Source organism: Nelumbo lutea, chromosome 4 (genome assembly GCF_056320005.1).
Source record: "Nelumbo lutea isolate HS-2025 chromosome 4, American lotus-T2T, whole genome shotgun sequence".
NCBI lineage: Eukaryota > Viridiplantae > Streptophyta > Magnoliopsida > Proteales > Nelumbonaceae > Nelumbo > Nelumbo lutea.
In genome coordinates, this window is record NC_142687.1 from 82,944,002 (window position 1) to 82,956,426 (window position 12,425).

Below are 12,425 nucleotides of genomic sequence, written 5' to 3' on the forward strand. Positions count from 1 at the left end.
ATCTTTTGCAAAACTACTCCAACCATACTCTTATTAACACTTTGTTTGTGGTGGATTGGAAATGTGTTGATTTATTTCTGTTGGTGATTTTACTTCACCTTTGTTTGGTTGCAAAAGTTCTTTATGTTCTCCTTCATCCATTTATATATTTTGTTCTTCTTGAGAAATTGTATTTGAGTTTTCTGATTGGCATTGTATCAATTTCTTGAATGAATGAAATATGCTTTTAAGCCTTCAAAAAAGTATTTTGTTACTCAAACATAAAAATAAATAAATAAATAAATCATATGTTCTATGTTTAAAATAGGTTAATGTCTTTGTTTCTCTAATGCTCACCCAATAGCTAAACCACAACAAACCAACACACTCACAGTGAAATGCTGTCACATCGCAGCACATAACCAAATTTCAAATATTAGCACACCTATGATTTGACACACCAGCGCAGCAACCTCTTGCACTGCAATTCAATATTGCCGAAGCGATGCAGTGCAACAACATAATGTATTTGTAAAATACAAAAAAAAAAGAAAAGAATTTATTAAATTAATTGGAGTTCGGGTTACCTTGTAACTTTTACTCTTTGGAGGGACTTTTTAGTAAAAATAAAAGAAAACCTAAAGACTCTTGACCGTAAGGAACTCTTTTCTTTTCCCTTTGTTTGAAACCTAAGAGCCCTTTTTCCCTTTTGTATTATAAGAAGGATAAGATAAAGTATTGGAGACTTAAAGAAGCTGATTTAGATTGGGATTTTTGTGGCAATCAATTAGGTAAGTTATTTTCTTCTTTAGTTCATTTAGTTTTGGTTTTTTTTTCTTACATTTGGGATTACTTTTAAATCAATAATTAGGGTTTTTGCTAGACATCTTTTTCTCCGGCAAGAAAAATCAGAACCCCATACTATTAGGATCCCAACAAATCTAATCTTGTAGCATTTAGATTTGTAGATCATGAATTATGTTAAAGTTTTAGATTTTAATAGATACGACGTCATCCAATTTTAGGCCTAAAAAACCAGCCATTCAATGGTGTTTTTTGCCAGATTTTGGACCCAAATCGTAGTTCTTGGTGAGATCTTCAAAACGGCAGCTAGAACTCTTCATTTGGACTTTTTGGTGAAAAGTTATGGTCTTATGAATAAGTTGGCTTTCTGAATGGACTGAACCTGGAAATCTGTAATGAATGATAATTATTCATCTTGTGATATTTTTAAACTGAACCTGATGTTATGAAGATGGTCGTGGGCAGTCTATTTTTTTAGTATAAATTCATGAATTTTGTCGTTAGGAAGTGAGCTATAAAGGTTGGAAATAGGTCCCATGAGCTTATTATCTGGAAATTAGAAAATTCAAAAATTTAGGAGTCCAAAATAAACCAGCCTAGATTTAGTGGAGATTTAGACAAGAAGCTAAAGGCATATGCATCATTCTTTTAGCATCTAAAATTATGGATTTGTTATAATATTTTGGGAGATTGACAGTTCTTCCGAGGGTCAGAATTTATAGGCTCAAAGTACTGTTGGGGTAGGTGCCAACTCAGAATCCACGGCACACCCTTACGTGGTATAGATTTTTGGTACTGCGATTTAACGTACCAAGTAAGCAACCTTCCATCTCTCTAGTTAATTTTGAAATTATTAATTGAACCAAAAAGTATATAATACATATTTTTTTCTTTGTTAATTGTTTTAATAAATAGGACCAAGCATGAGAAGCTATTTGACCTTATGAAACGACATGTTATATGAAGAACTTTTAGACAATTATACTTTGAAAATTATGCTGATTACATTGAAAATTATTTGATAAATCATCTTTCTTGAAATATTTTGTTGACTTCTCTAATATTTGTTATTTAAGTCATATATATGTTCTGACTATTTTGTTAAATGTGCTATTGAGATTTGATGATACACAATATAGATACTCATAGCTGGAAGGTGATCCGAACTCCAGTTGTGCGGCGAGCTGAACCAATATGCAAAATAGTAGATCAGAGAACCTGGGGTAGCTAACCCAGTGAGGTCGCTTCGATGCTTAAGTCAGTATTATATTGTGGATGCGAGTTGAATACTTTAGTGCTTGAATACTAGTGAGTAAAATAATCATGCGTAACTCTCTTTTTTCTCCTCCCTGAGTCTTTGGAGTTGGTGCCTTTATATAGGCATTGTTCAGTGTAGGCCTCACGCACTGCATCCGAGATTTCTAGGAGGTCGTGCCTAACCGGTCCGAAATCCTTGGAGGCAAACATTATGCATGTTGACCATCCTCTGGAGCATTTGGTACATGGGCCAACTTCCAAGAATCGTGGGAGTGTCAAGATATGCATGCCGAATTTATCGGCAAGCACGTTTCGCAGGTCGCTACCTGGACCTCAGTTAGGCTGGCACGCCCTCGAGGGAGGTCACTTCTTGCGTCGAGGTCAATTCAGCCAGTGACAAGGTGCTACAAGTTGGCCCTAGACGAGGTGCTTCTAGTTGACCTGAGTTGTGGTCGAGGTCGCCAGGTTGGTGGTGAAGGCAGATCGCCAGGTTTAGGCGAAGAGAAATCACGATCTGGGACTTCAAGTCATTGCTTAAGTAATGTTTGTGTCAACTAGATGTTCTAAGATGCCATGTGTCATTATGTCATTGGAGGGCCAAATCCGCCCTCATCAAGATTCATGCGTGGATTATTGTATTTATCTACATTCCAAATTAAGTGACTACGCTCTGGGCCCTACCATTGGGATGAATATGATGGCATCATAGGCTAGCTCTGTTTTGGGCCCTCACCGCAGAGCATATACGTGGTTCTAGACCTTGCCACTAGAGTTAGAGTGGCTATAATCAACTTTCTATATCTGTTATGTGATGCTTGTTATGCATTCCATGATATTTGTAACTATTAGAGTTATTTTTTCCTTTAATATGTGTGTGTGTGTGTGAGAGAGAGAGAGAGAGTTTTCTAATAAAAGTTTAATGATTTTTTTAACACCAGTTTGATTCAACTAGTGGGATGCAATACAATTGTGAATTAGGCTTGTAACAATGCAGTACATGAATGCCACAACATAGTAATATAGCACACCAAGAGAATTGCAATGATAAACCAGTACATCAACACTAGCGAGTGAGAGGTTTCTAGAAGAAGGGTTGTAGCCAAGCTTGTGCTCGGTGTGGACCCTTGAAAAAACGTGGTGAAATCCTACTCATGATACCTCTATCTCAAATCTAACTGACTAACAAACTTTCTCGGTTCGGGGAGAATCTCCTTTCTCATTAACTGACTTAATTCCTATTCTATTAAAGAATTTCTCTTTATAAATAAAGGACACCTAAAGCTCCCTACACGCATTCAATACTAAGAGTGTAAGCTTTGCTGAACCATGCCCTCAACCCTCGCTCAACCTCCACTAAAGCTTCTTACAACTGCTTCATTTTTTCTTCGTCCTTTCTCTCTGGCCATCTACCATCTTTTAGGTACCCTTACTGTTGCCTTACCCCCACCCTCGCTCATATATGTAATTGAGTTCCTTTTTCTTCTTGGTTCATAAAAGCAAAATGTAGGGCACCATAGAATGGAGGATTCACAAATCCAGGTTCTTAACCAAAGCTAATATAATGGATATTTAGTCGTTTATTAAAAAAACATTTTGTGTGAAATTTCCCTTGAAAATTGAGACAAAACATTTTTGTTAATTAATGATAGATTGACACTTAGGGCCTATTTGTTTCTTCTTAACTCTTATCTCTTAAGAGAAATCTTTTAACTTTAAGAGAAAAATGGCTATTCGTTTCCTCTCATCTCTTAAAGTGTAATCATACGATTTTTTGTTTTCCAATGATACCCCCAAAAAGACAAACAAAAATTCTCATTATGGGGTGAAAATGAAAATTTGATCATTTTCAGAATTCAGAACAACATTTTCTTCATTCAAAGTTCAGACGAAAAAAAAGTTCACCAATACCAATATACCTTTTAATATAATTATTATACTTTCAGATGTCAGAGTTCAAAGCAAACTAACATGCCCTTAGATGCCATTCACACATAAGCCAAACATTAAAAAATCATTTACCACTAAATGATGGCTCTCACATACACCTAAAAAAAATGTTTTAATGATAAATAGATTAACCAAACAAAATTTCAGAATCCATTGAAGGCTGGTGCTGATTTTATTATGAATGGCAATGGAATCAAACACTATCATAATAGACAAGAATTATTTTCTTGTATACTTTTGGGGAATATGAAATCCCCATAGAGGTAACCAATGCTTTAAAAACTGACGTGGAATCAGAACTCATTTGGGCACGGGTCATCCCTTAACCAGGAACAGCGTGAAGTCCATCCACACGGCATAATTATGTGAGTTCATGCAAGGAGCTCACCCCCTACTTATTTAGACCCCATAAGCCATATATGCATATATCATGGTTTTTAAAATTGAACCGGTCAGGGGTCCAGTTATTGGTTCGAATGGTATGACTGTTTAACCCGAACGAGTGGCCCATTTTGATAAAAAAATTAAAAATAAAAAATGATCAAAACTGTTCGGACGGTTTGAATAATTAACTGACTGATTCAACGGTTTATTGATCAAAATCAATGATTATGGGGGAAAGGTGACCATTCCTGGTTTTTCCAATCCGACTGTAAGGTCCGGTTTGGAAAACCATGGCATATATATTGCAACTCGGCTGGACTTCCACCAAAGTCTTTGACACCCCTATTTTAGCCCAATTCAATTCAGTAGTTTATATGTGGCTAAAAGTTGCCATATCAGTAAAATAAATATGATTTTACTGACGTGGCAGTTGTTGTTTTATTTTTGTTATAAAAAGTCATCGATATCCGCATCCAACATAACTTAATTAGTTTGTTGTCTTTGTTTGCCTTGATGATTTGATGAAATAAAGTCTAATAATTTGGTCTCAGCCTTGATAACGGAAGACTGTCTCTCACGAGCAGATCGAGTTTCGGTACTTCCAGCAGCATTTACTTCAAGGACTACACATTTGCCCTAGAACAATAAAAACATATATAGATTGCTGTAAAATAATAATAATAATAATAATAATAATAAATACAAAAAATACTGAACCATTTCTATAAACTTGCTTCTCTCTTCATTAATTTATTCATAGGATAAATTAGGAATATTTAAGCTTAAAGATCTCTATTTGCATGATCAAAGTAAATCATTTGTATGGTCTGTTTCTTAATGAAAAATAGAAATTAAACGAATTAATTGATCAGAAATTGGAACTGATAATACTTAATTTGGGTGAACACACCAAAAAAAATAAAAATAAAAACAATGTCTCCCATAGGGCTGATGTGGATGGGATGTGGAAAGTAGAATTATAATAATTGGCCCAATTAGAAAAAAAAAACTTTAATTAATTTTTATACAGAGTTATGCGTTCGGATTGTGTTTTCGAGAATTCATTACAAATATAATACGAGTTCAGGTCTGATGTCTTTGGGGCATGTAAATAATGGATCTGACGGTCAAGAACTTGCTGGATTGCAGTGGAGTGAATCTTTGTTTATTAGATTTGTAATGTTGAGAAGTGCATTGAAGTGATAAATAATAAGCTTGAAGGCCTTGTCTGTGCATTATTCCACGTGGGACTTGGAATTCCTTCACTCAATTAATAATTATAAAACCTTCATCAATTCGTTTACTCTCCAGAAGAAGACCAGAACAGTTCAGTTTCCACTTTCCAAGTTTCCAAGAATCGTTTCACTGTAAACCCAGCTGCATGGATCCAAGCTCTATGGTGTTGTTGGGTCCCATTATTTAAAAACTTAAAAGTTTCTTTGTCAAAGATCCAGGTATTTTGATTGTTCACAGATGGTGAGAGCTAGTTCTACTCCACTGAACCCAGTAACCCAGATTCTTTTTAATCTGATGATCTGTGAATTCATAATAAAACTATTGAAAGCTTGAAACCCATCATTTATTTATTGGCCACGAAAGAACCCTTTAAGATCTAGAGAGTTGCAATGTCAATAAACAAAAGCAAGCGAACGTTATAGTAACAAAGCCAGGTTTGTCAATTTTTTTTTTTTTATATATAATCAATCTCTGAGAGAGACAAAGAAAAACGATTTGGACATGATTTCATGTTATCGAGGAGTAGACAGCTTTTCTCAATTGCAGAAGCAACATGGCTCAGCTCTCCAGGTATGAATTTCTTGCTTTTTCTTTTTTGTGAAGCGTGAGAAGTGAATGAATGACTGATTAATTATTTAATTATAATTGCCTATTGGAAGCAGGCTTACAGAGACGACCAGACCGTCGTCAATGACCATCCCTCTTCAGAACTGTTTGTAGCCCACAATCTGCTCCCCTGTTGACCATTGTAGAATATTTAGAAAGGAAGAAGAGAAGGAAAAGAGAGGAAGAGGTTGGGGTACAGTAACCTTTTTTTCTGGCTGTACTTGTATTTTTAGTTTTTCTCTCTTCCCCAAGGCCAAAAGTAGTGTGGCCTGAGCTTTCTTTTTCGCTCTCTGTGACCAGGATATCTGACCGGATTTTGTCTCTTCTACTGTATCTTTTTCTCTTTATCTGCGTCTTATTAATTTTTATTAATATTAATAATATACTCCATGAATGTTTGATTCGGCTTCTCATGAATTCTCTTAATTTGCGATGGTTATCTCAGCATTAACCTCTAACCCAGCTCATTTCATCATAAGTAACACAGCAGAGTAGCACACTAACAATTAAACAAACCAGCTTTTTCCTTCTTTCTTTTTTCCATTTCTGTGCTTTTTCTGTTCTTTCTTTTGCTTACCACGCATAAATTCCAACCCACATAATTAAAATGCTGCCCTTAGGAGGTTAGGAAGGAAAAGAAGAATTAAAGGGTCCTTTCTTAGATGTAGTTTCATGAGAATGAACGACTGTGTGTCGCTTTGACTAGTGCTGCAAAGGTATTCAATTTTCCAATTGAATTCTATTAATACAAACCCCACACTCAGTAATTGATCGTATGATTCCCTAGACCACTTAAGACTTGTAAGTTATAACTACAAAGAGGCACACTAAGATGACAATAATAAACACCATAGCGTGACCGAATGAGGGCTCTAAGGTAGTAGCAGTGTCAGTCTATTTGTGATGTCACATATTAACCCTTGAGCACTTGTACAGAAGAGCATTGTCCCACATGATTTTGAGTGAGCTCTCAAAAGGATTGTAACTATTAACGTGTTCATAGAACATTAAAGATAGGGAATCCTGATCTTAAGAGATTTTCATGGACACATGGTGAAACTATGAGCTATCTATCCGTTATGTATTCAATGAATTATAACCATTTTTGGGGGATAGGAAAGTTTTCTTCTATCATCTCTCTGTTCCCTATTAAAATTACACCTCTCCGGAGGCTCCAAGTCCTCCACATGAGATCATCTCGAGAATATGGCAAAAGTCCTAGCACCCTAGCCTCCTACTTCCACAAAATTCCCCATCACTATCCTAGCCAACACCCTTACTTCCTTGATCCCTCTGGTCATCTACCGTCCTTCAGGGAGACCCCCTTAGTAGTCTTACCTTGCAACTTACAAGATCAAATATATATATATATATATTCAAAAATTATATTACATCTATTATTGAAGTAGGTCTCAATGTTGTATTTTCATGAATTTGTCATAGATTCAAGTTTTACACAAATAATTCTCTATTCATTTTGTTCATAAAATATAATTTTAACATCATTTTATTAATAATATATAATATTTAAAACATTTTTAATCTAATTTGTTTGTGATATTTAATATTTGATTATAATCTGAATTCAATTCGAATCAGTTAGATATCCGATGGATTTGATCCGATTTGAATCTGAATGTAAACAAATCAAATTCGAATATACCATATCAGATTCGATTGGATCATTTTATAGCCCCATCTTTTACTCCATCTAGAAAGCAAATAAAAGTAGTTGAAGTTGAAAGGTGTTCAAGCTGTACTGGTAGGGAAAAGATTTATATGCTTCTCATGTTCAACGTCCTTTATTCACTGCATTGCTATAAATGACACTAAGCAACTATATATGCATTATTAATTAGTGAAAGGAATCAAAATACAATTTCCTCCCTCTGCTTGTGATTTGGTTGTTGAAGGGAAGGACAGCTTTTTGTTTCAATTATTCTGTCTGTAGTTTATATACGTCCATAGGGAATCTGAAGGAAGATGAGACAACTCTGAAATGACATATTAAGGGGCCGTTTGATAAAAGCTGAAGAAGTTAGGTGCTCAGTTGAGAAGGACTTCTTGTTTTGTTTTTTAGTGGATAAAACAATTATATATAATATAATAAAATAATCAAGGCCGTAATATAATGATGCATCTACACCACAATAATGTTGCAACTTTTGACTATGACTAGTAATTAAGCACGTTGCACATATGAATTTTTTTTATATATTAATTACTTAATTTTGCATATATCATAGTTAGGATAGAAATTAAAAATTAATAGAAGTAACAATATGGTTAAAAATAAACTTAAATACTTGTATTAAATGTGCACTTACGGAATTTTTAAATTACAATAACAATAACAATTACTACTACTACTACTAAATTTTGTATTCCATTTTTGTCTTAAATAAAAATAATTTTTATTTTAACAATTATTTTTATTTAATATGATGATTATATAACGTTAGAAATGTTCCAAAATGTCTTTGACAAAATTCTATACTTTTTTATCTTTTGTATTCTTTCTTTTTTTTTTAAATATTTATTATTCAATTATGACATCATGAATTTCTATGAAGAGTTTGATTATTGATCCACCATTTATATAAGAAAATAGCTTTGCTTTCGGATCAATTTTAAATTATATATTTCATTTACATTATATACATAATTTTTATTTATCACACTTAGTTTTTGTCTGACATAATTAATATATAATTTTTTATATATTCTTTTGATTATTTGTACTTTTTATTATTTTTTAAATATTTATTATTTAACTATTATATCATCGATTAATCCATTTCACCCAAACCAATAACCCATGATCCAAAGAGAAAAATAATTTGATTTCTAGGTTGACATTAAATTTTGTATTACGTTTCCATTATTGATAATATTATATCGTATGTATAGTATTTATTTTTGTTTAATATAATGAATGTATAATATTATATATGTATCCAATATTTTATTTTTTTATAAATATATAACATTATATCTTATGTATAATATTTATTTTTATGATTATTTGTATTTTCTATTTTTAAAACTTTTATTATTTGACTATGATATAATTTCAGTTTTAGGTTGATTATAATTTTGGCATTCCATTTTCATCATTTACAAAAATACTTCTTACATTTCGTACTTATTTTTGTACAATATAATGAATATACAATATCAAAGACATGCTCAATTCCTTTTTTATATTTATATATTTTAATTTTTTATTATTTAATTATGAAATTATTTATTAACGGATTTGACCCCAAATGGTTGAATTGCTTACCCACCACCGAGAGGGAAGAAAATGGTTTTGTTTTTAAATTATTTTTCAAAATATTTATTTTTATATTATTAAAATTAACGTTGTGGATTTAATTAATACAATTTAATGATAAGAAAAATATATCTTAAATATAGAATCTAATAAAAGAATAAACCTTAGATATGAGATTTAATGGGAGATAATAGGAAAATAGTTTTATTTTCAATTGGCTTTAAAATTTACATTTCATTTCCATCATTAATAAAAATATTTCTTATTTATCATAAATATTTGCAACTTGTTGTTGACATGGTCGATTGAACCGTTCGAATCATCACTCAGCCGTGATTCTAGGTTTAGTTTTGTTGAAACTCCCCCTTTTAGTTAAAAACCATCTAACTTGGTTGGTTCAAACATTAACCCATTCGACCCAATAACCAAGTCGCAGATTGCACACTTAATTATGTGCAAACTTGTGGAAGGCATAATTTTGCACTCCAATGTCTGGTTGAGGTTATCTTTTTTTTTTTTGAGTAACTTTTCAATATCTATACGTCCCAAGGGCATTATGTGCCTTGCCTTGGCTATTTTCATGAAAAAAAAACCCTTTCTTGGCCCTAAATTGCAATTTTTAATATTTTTATAAATAAAAAAATTAAAACAAAATTAAAAAACATAAATAAATGTAACATAATACATATATTATATGTAATATATGTAAAACATAATTATACTATTTATTGATAAAATATGTAACTTTACACACACACACACACATAGTGTTGACACAGAGCAGTTTGACTCATTTGACCTTGATAGTCGAACTGGTGACCTATGACCCGAAGGTAAAAGTGGGTCAACCTCCAGGTCAGTTTTTAAAACATTGTTTATCATACTTATTATTGTTTAATATGTCAAATAAATGATGTTAAAAATGTTCCCATTTTTAATTTTTATATTTCTTTGCATTTTATATATTTTTGAATTTTATTATTTAATTGTGGCAACATGGATTGGCCCCTTTGACCCGAATGGTTTAATTTCTTACCACCACCTAGATGAAAACACTATTTTTTCTAGGTAGATTTTAAAAGTATAGGTTTTTATGTTATTGAAATTATTAATTTATTATGTATGTATTTAATTATAGAATTTAATGATGAGAAGAAACAAAGAAGCCTTAAATATATGATTCAATGAAGGTGAATGCAAATTAATACATTAAATATTGGATTTAATGAGAGATAATTGAATGCATTGAATATCTTAAAATTAACTCTTTTCAATTCATTTAATATCAATAACTAATTACCTTATTTGCCCTCATTTTTTATCAATAAATTTAAATATAGAGGGATAAATTTTGTCATCACAAAATTCCAGAAATATTCTTGATGCTATTCTTACTTTTTAAAGTAGTATAGATTAAGATGAAATAATAGAATGACACACCTTCGTGGTAATGGTAAAAGCTCCCTCATTGTAGAAATTTGTAGCGAAACTCTAGCAAATTGTCAGACTTGAACCAATCATGAAACTGCTTTTGTAGGTAGCTCACGGGTCAAATTGTTTAGTTGTCTAGCTTTATTAGAGTTGTTTATGGGCCGGGTATGTAGCCTGATGGGCCAGCTTGGTCCATCCCATTATAAGTCGGGCTTGGATATTATTTTAGGCTTGAATATTTGGGCTCGGGCCTAAAACACTAGGCTTGGTTTTTCTGGGTTGGGTTCGGGCTTTCTTAAAAAGTCAGATCCGAGCCCAAGTCCAAACCCAAACCTGACTTGATAATAGATATTATATAATAAAAAATATATTTTATTTAATGATATATATATATACATACAATATTTTTTTCTTTGTTTTTCTCCTCTTTTTTCAAGTAATAGTGAGATCATTTATTATTTTTGAGTTTTGAAGGCTTTTAATATTAACAAAACACTTTTTTTTTGTGGAATAAAAAAGAAAAAAAAATCTGTTTTCAAATTTATGGCTTGGCTTGAGCTCGAGCTCAAGACCTCGGCCCGATGGTTGGACCAGGCTCAGGCCTGAATGTATTTTGTTGATACATAGGCAAATCTCGGCTCAAACCCAGCCCGACTTGGCCCATAAATAGGTCTAGGCTTGATCATTCGATGATCTGTTCAATTAAACAAGAGAAAAATTAAAAACCCAATGGTTAAGATTATATTTGAAAGCATTATTATATCAAAATAAGCTTGAGAAGATAAACACCATTATAAATTATAAAAATGAAACTATCTATCTATCTATCTATCTATATATATAATATGTGTTATATTATATTATATATATATATATATAATATGTATATTAAAATTTTTATTTAATTTAAAAAAGATTTGAGTAAGTCAAAATTTAAGAACTGGGTAGCTTAAACACTATTTTGGCGGCTGTCTACTGACTCGTAACTATGACGGTCCGACTGTTTGATCTGATGGATTTTGAATCTTTTTTTTTTATAGAACCAAAATGTGCTACACAAAATGAGTAGCATGCCCCCACAAATCACCCTTACAAATAGAGCTTAAAGAAAAAGGCAAATTACAAATGGGGATTTTGAGTCTTTGACAAAACAGCATTGTAACATACCTCAAATAATAATCAACTGGAAAGTGGTGATATTCACAGTTGCTCTAATCGGACTTGAGATCAAATCAGCCCCCCACAAGATTGCCCCCCCCCCCAACGTGCTACACGTAAGGTTCAAAGTATCGATATGATTCGCATTTCGGCCGTATTGTATCGGTACTTAGAAACGGCTGAAACATCTTTTTTTTTTAGTTTTTTTATAAACTTTTGGTTTTTCAGGAAGTATAAAATGTGTTTTTTATTATTAAAAAAATTGGGGGTCCGAAACACCTAGAAATAGGCATTTCAGACCATATCTTTTTCAAAAGATATGATAGATATGCCCGATATGGGGCAT